This window comes from Nematostella vectensis, chromosome 12 (assembly GCF_932526225.1).
Source record: "Nematostella vectensis chromosome 12, jaNemVect1.1, whole genome shotgun sequence".
In the NCBI taxonomy this organism is placed as follows: Eukaryota; Metazoa; Cnidaria; class Anthozoa; order Actiniaria; family Edwardsiidae; genus Nematostella; species Nematostella vectensis.
The window spans coordinates 1,522,501-1,530,336 of NC_064045.1; positions in this window are offsets into that span (position 1 = coordinate 1,522,501).

The window sequence follows — 7,836 nt, forward strand, 5'->3', positions numbered from 1 at the left end:
ATTATTATTATTATTATTATTATTATTATTCTTATTCTTATTATTATTATTATTATTATTATTATTATTATTATTATTATTATTATTATTATTGTAAAGGTTATTATTATAAAAGTTACCACAGGTATCCCAGTAATTAACAGTACAAATAATTTCAACTACTAAGAACGGCGATGCACCACCACGCATAGAATCAGAAAAAAAACTCCCCTTTCCTGCCGGAGGATAGAACCTCCTGATTCTGTTGTTTTTTTTGGCAGAGTCGAATTCCAATTTTTGGTGTACTGATTTCGGTTAGAATAACACTGCACAATGACCGCAAGGCATCATGGGAGTAAACCAAAATTGGGCGTGAAACATAGCTCCCGCCAAAACACAAGAAATTGTGTCTTTTGCCAAGTCAAGCCCGCCAAACAAAACATGCTCCATGGCATTCATTTCTTTATCAAAGTCCGCTGAAGGACGATTTTGGCCTTGGCAAAAAAACAGAGAATCGTGTCCAAAGCTCCAACAATTCTGTCAGTCTGTCGCCATATTGTAACATTCAAGAAAGACAGAAGGTCTGCGTATCAAGTTTCTTTTTGATAACGCGGATTTGAAATATCGTGGGACTTAATGATGTCCTAAGTACTTTGTCACGATTCTCTCTTCCAACTGGCAAGCTCGGAGCCTGCAAGTAAGGTTAGCACAATTTAGATGTTAGCGGGAAAAACGGTTTAACCCGCTACGATCGAAATATCGGGCGACTGAGCTAACAGCTGTGGAAAAACCGAACACAGGGAGCTCGAAGAAGGGCTTCTCGGCAAGAGGGGTAGCATATCTATAATACATATCTATAATTCCCTTTTTTCTTATTCACAACGAGTACAAACACGACAATTCTCATAATGTGTCAGGGATGCATCACAAAAAAAAACATCACTGAAAAATAGCTTTTTATACATGTTAAATTTCTTTCAATTCTGGATTAATAAACTTTATCAACTATTGTTGATAATACAGTAGCAGCTATTGTTTCAATTACAATCCAGTGATGCACTAGTCAATAGAAACATCACCCCCATCATGGTCCCGAAGGTGATTATACTTTCACCCACTACAAAACAAAGAAAAGCCCCCACCCCCTTGGTACAAAACTGAAGTCAAATGCCCCTACCCCTCAAACTATAGACAGGACAAATACCTGACGTCAAATCTCTTTGAAATAACTCTTTATTTTTCAAAGTCCCAGTACACTTCAGCAAGTTTGTTTCTAATAAATACTATATATATACCTATATACTATAAAGACAACAGTTATCAAAACAATAATAACAATATAATTTCAAATATTACTTATAATTTATATTTCTTTATTTCGCTATAAAGCTTTGGAGCTTGCCACAAGCTCAAAAATTGCAATTGCTTGCTAACATGACTATTGCAAAGTACATTTGTGAAGTTATTCATTTGTTCCCATGGTAGGGAAAAGTAAAAAATTGTCAATTCACCCAACCCCTCCAGACAGATTCTTGTTCAAAATTGCTATGAACCTTCACATTAACCCCACACTTTCACAGGACCATGGGGGTGGGGGTTTCAAATGACAAGTGCATAAAATTAAGTATTAGGGAGAGGGAAGGAGAGAGGGGCACCACCCATCCTTCTCTGTCTACCTTGGATCGCCAATGATATGTGCCAATGATAATATATTATTATTCCATATTCAATTGCCATGCAAATCAGACACATACCCAAACACCCAACCAACCAACCCACACAACACACTCACAATTTTGTAATATGGAAAGTGTATTATAGTTACATCAATGAAAACAATTTAAAATAACCTGAACTAACATATACTGGATCTCTGCGGTCTTATTAGAATTCAAGTACTTCTACACTTCAAAATAACTGAAAAACAATTGTAATTAAAGGGTTAAAAGGAATCCCCTTGACATATGGACCTTAGAACATATTACGTCACACTCAGATCCATGTAGTACTCTTTCAAAACAAACAATGAAAAACGCCACTTCGAAACATTCATTCTGGGAGGTTGTGCAACTTTAACTTATACTTATACCAGTGCTTATATAAAGTGAATATACATGGTGAATATACATGGTATATAGCCCTAGGCTTACCATTGATGATAAGATAAGGTAAGTATCTTACAGAAGAAGAGCCTCTCATTGTTGGAATCTGTAATAAACCATTATTATTAGAGTCTTATCATCTATAAATCCATCTACTATGGGTCTTAACGTAGTTGTTAACTTATCTAGCCGGGAATATAATACGGTTACTAGTACAGTGGGGGAGTCTACTATGGGTCTTAACGTAGTTGTTAATTTATCTAGCCGGGAACTTAGCCGTGGGGAGGTTGCTCTTCTTTCTGAGGGTCTTAAATTTTGTCCTACTCCTAATGAGTTGGATGTTTTTGCTTTACGTAAGGATATTAATGATTTCGTTAGACGTATAAGGTTAAGGGAATTTTTTTATGATCCGGATGCCGTAGATGCAGATTTTTCAGAAACCCCAGCTTTTAGAAAAAAATCATCTTGGTGTCCGGAAAAAGGTCGCGAAATTGCTATAGAGGCGTACGCTAAAGCCTTGGAGGAAGAGATCTTATCTTCAACCAAACAAGGTAAGATTTATAGTAATTTGACACAGGATGAACGCCGAGCTCTTAAGGATTTAAGGTATGCTAAGGATATAGAGGCGGATAAGAGGTCTGGGGTAGTGGTCATTGATAAGGATAAGTATATACAAGAGGCATTAAGACAGCTTAGTGACAAGGAGGTATATAAGGAAACCAAGTATCTCACGCAGTATATTACAGAGCTAGTAAATAGAAGGATACGTAAGTTGTCTGCTGATGGATTTATAGATGATAAGACTCTAGATTATCTTATCATCAATGGTAAGCCTAGGGCAGGTCGATTTTATCTCCTTCCTAAAATACATAAGAAGGGTAACCCAGGTAGGCCAGTCATATCGGGGTGTAATACTTGCACTGATAAGATATCTGAGTTTGTAGATTATCATATTAAGGATTTGGTGCCATCTATAAAATCCCATATTAAGGATACTAAACATTTTCTTAATATAGTGAGGGATATGGGAACTTTGCCTCAGGGGGCTATCTTAGTCACAGCAGATGTGGTTGGAATTTACCCCCACATACCCCATGATGAGGGGTTGGAGGCTCTTAAACCGCTTTGGACAAACGTGGTAAGTTAGCAGATAATTATATTCCTACTGAGGACCTTGTGGACTTAGCTCGCATTGTCTTGGAGAATAATAACTTAGTATTTAATAAGAAGCATTATGTACAGGTATTAGGTACGGCTATAGGTACTAGAATGGCACCATCATATGCTAATCTTTTTATGGCTAAAGTGGAAAAGGAAATTATAGACTCTTCTCCAGTTAAGCCTTATTTATGGCGTAGGTATATCGATGACATTTTCATGATCTGGACTGAAGGTGAGGATGCTCTGAGAGAGTTTATGGCTCACATGAACTCTATACATAGAACTATAAAATTTACGTTTGAGTGGTCTACTAGTCAGGTAAATTTTTTGGATGTTTCACTTACTCTTAGGGATGGGTTTATATCTACAGATCTGTATAGTAAGCCTACTGATAAGCATCAATATCTTTTTCATACGTCCTGTCATCCGTCTGCTTGTAAGAAAGGCATTCCTTTTGGGCAGGCGCTACGTATTCGTAGGATATGTCCGGAAGACTCTTCTTTCGAAAAGAGGGTATTAGAGTTACAAGGTTATATAGTTGATAGGGGTTATGACAGCAGATTTGTGGGGAGGGTTGACCGGGTTAGACGTATTCCTAGGGACGATACATTGAAAGACAGACGTAAAGGTAAGAATGATCGTGTACCTTTTGTAGTCACTTTTCATCCAGCTTTACCTAATTTACCTGGTATTCTTCGTAATTTAGAGCCAGTTCTAGAATCTTCTAGTAGATGTAGGGGTGCTATTGGTAGGGTACCTATGGTGGCTTATAGGAAACCTAGGAGTTTAAAGGATATGTTGGTGCACTCCTCTCTTAAAGAGGATAGTACTCAGGTTAGAGGTTGTGGTAAGTGTGGCGGTAAAAGGTGTAGGGTCTGTAACTTTCTTAAGACAGGGCGGGAGTTTCGCAGTACAGTTACTAATAAGAAATGTCATTAATTTTGGCTTGGACTGTAACTCAGATTTTTTTGTTTATCTGATTACTTGCTCTATGTGTAGCAAGCAATATGTAGGGTCTACTATCAATAGTTTTAGGAAGCGTTTTAATAATCATAAAAGTAGGTTAAATAAGCACCCTAGTTTACCGGTTAGTGAAAGAGTTAAGGATGACCTTATATATCAACATTTTCATTGCGACAATCATTTAGGTCTTAATAATGTTATGGTACAACTTATAGATAAGTGTAACTCTGAGGCTCAGCTTAGGGAAAGGGAAGGCCAGTGGGCTTATCGGCTTAAGTCTATCTACCCGCGGGGTCTTAATAGTGATGACTTTTTTGTAGTAGGAACCCACGTAGAGATGTGTAAATTCTTTTTATCCATAGCGCGCGCTATTCTAGAAAATGCGCGTTTTTGTCAGTTGTAATGTTTTTGCGTCTCGCGCCACTTTTCTGATGTAAATAAGCTTGTAACGATTCACCTTCTTCAGTCTGCCCTGAAGAAGTCTTATTAAAGACGAAAATTTGGCAGAGTCGATTTCCAGTTTTTGGTGTATTGTATTCATTGTTCTGGTACGAGATCGCGACAGTTTGGGCTTTTTGATTCTATTCATGAAATTTACCCGATACTTTAAAAAAAGGCAAAACTGATTAGGTTTCTGCGATGAAATTTTACCGTTTTTTTAAACCGGAAGTAGTTTCCAAACATGTTGCTGTACACTCTAATCAAAAACGAATAAGCAATGCACAAATGATAAATGACAGTTGTATTTTGCATGTTCATGAATTTAATATTAAGAAAATATTTTCCTGCTATGTGAGCCTCGGCATGTTAAAAATAAGTGAAATCTCAGGGTGGGCGTTATTAAAAAAATAGATTCTTATAAAACAAAAAAAGTGTGGTTCATATACGTCAGTCTAACATAATTACAAGCTCCGATGAGAACTGTCATCTTCATTTAATGCAGTGGAGATATCTTACAGCTTTATCGTTAGACGATTCAGTGGAGCTGCAAAGGGCTGCACATTTTATGTTGGCTTGGGTGCAAGTGCAGCGTGCTGGGCAGCCTATCTTGCATCTAATAGCTCTTGGTTCCTAATCTAATAGTTCTTTGGCTTCTTGGCACGCCTTGGAAAGCTCTAGTAGCGTTTGTCCAAAGCGCCTGGCAACTGTTGTCCATTCTGCTAAAAAGTACTGAGACAGGGAGGAGTGCTTGCCTCCAACAATGGCCTGCTTGAAAGGCAGCTTTTGTGGTGTGTTGTATGATAGCTGCCTTCGTCGGTAGAATGCTTTTCCTTTTTCACGAAGAGCTGCATTCCGACTCTCTGTATTTGTTCGGTCGCATAGAAGCAGTTGAAAGCCGTCAAGTGTTGCCAAACATTCAGGCTTTTAGTTACATAAGCGCCTTTTGGTAGCACAGAGTTTGGAGCAGATCGGAGTTCCATTCAAGAGGAGGAATACAAGAAACCCCATTAAACAGACGAAGAAAGTGCATCCACCATCATCTTTACGGAACTCCCCTGACAACTTGACATGATGATGGTTCTGTTTAACCGAGTGTAACAAATCGAGCATGTGATTAATAAAGAAACGACTCTCGCGCACACTCTTAGAAACAAAAACCGACTTTCCGATCAGGGACTGAAGTTGTTTTTTTGGTGGAAGACTTGCTATCCTTCCATTGAGAAAGTAAAACAGTGAGTTCGCCGAGTTATGCTAATTATAGTAATCCTCTATATTTGGACAAAATAAACAAGTACCTTTTTCTTATTCTGGTCTTTACTATGGTTATGATTATTATGATTATTTATAAAATTTATTATTATTATTATTATTTTGTTAAAATAATTAGAATTATTTTGTTATATTTATTACTGTTATAATTATAAAAAATTTAAAAAAATATTTAGAATATAAATGCGCTGGCTCCACCTTTAGGCAATGCCTAAATCTATATATTGTAATCTATGAGCACCCACAAATGTAATCCTCCCACTAATGTAATCTATGAGTACCCACAAATGTAATCCTCCCACTAATGTAATCTATGAGCACCCACAAATGTAATGCTCCCCACTAATGTAATCTATGAGCACCCACAAATGTAAGTCTCTCAACTAATGTAATCTATGAGCACCCACAAATGTAATCCTCCCACTAATGTAATCTATGAGTACCCACAAATGTAATCCTCCCACTAATGTAATCTATGAGCACCCACAAATGTAATGCTCCCCACTAATGTAATCTATGAGCACCCACAAATGTAAGTCTCTCAACTAATGTAATCTATGAGCACCCACAAATGTAATCCCTCACTAATGTACTCTATGATCATCCACAAATGTAATCCTCCCACTAATGTAATCTATGAGCACCCACCCACAAATGTAATGCTCCCCACTAATGTAATCTATGAGTACCCACAAATGTAAGCCTCCCCACTAATGTACTCTATGATCACCCACAAATGTAATCCTCCCACTAATGTAATCTATGAGTACCCACAAATGTAATCCTCTCAACTAATGTAATCTATGAGTACCCACAAATGTAATGCTCCCCACTAATGTACTCTATGAGTACCCACAAATGTAATCCTCCCCACTAATGTAATCTATGAGCACCCACAAATGTAATCCTCCCCACTAATGTAATCTATGAGCACCCACAAATGTAATCCTCCCCACTAATGTAATCTATGAGCACCCACAAATGTAATCCTCCCACTAATGTAATCTATGAGCACCCACAAATGTAATCCTCCCCACTAATGTAATCTATGAGCACCCACAAATGTAATTCTCTCAACTAATGTAATCTATAAGCACCCACAAATGTAATCCCCCCCACTAATGTACTCTATGAGCACCCACAAATGTAATCCTCCCCACTAATGTAATCTATGAGCACCCACAAATGTAATTCTCTCAACTAATGTAATCTATGAGCACCCACAAATGTAATCCTCCCCACTAATGTACTCTTTTAGCACCCACAAATGTAATCCTCCCACTAATGTAATCTATGAGTACCCACAAATGTAATCCTCCCACTAATGTACTCTATGAGCACCCACAAATGTAATCCTCCCCACTAATGTAATCTATGAGTACCCACAAATGTAATCCCCCCACTAATGTAATCTATGAGCACCCACAAATGTAATCCTCCCCACTAATGTACTCTTTTAGCACCCACAAATGTAATCCTCCAACTTATGTAATCTATGAGTACCCACAAATGTAATCCTCCCACTAATGTACTCTATGAGCACCCACAAATGTAATCCTCCCACTAATGTACTCTATGAGCACCCACAAATGTAATCCTCCCCACTAATGTAATCTATGAGTACCCACAAATGTAATCCCCCCACTAATGTAATCTATGAGTACCCACAAATGTAATCCTCCCACTAATGTAATCTATGAGTACCCACAAATGTAATCCTCCCACTAATGTAATCTATGAGTACCCACAAATGTAATCCTCCCACTAATGTAATCTATGAGTACCCACAAATGTAATCCTCCCACTAATGTAATCTATGAGTACCCACAAATGTAATCCTCCCCACTAATGTAATCTATGAGTACCCACAAATGTAATCCTCTCACTAATGCACTCTATGAGCACAACTAATGTACTCTTT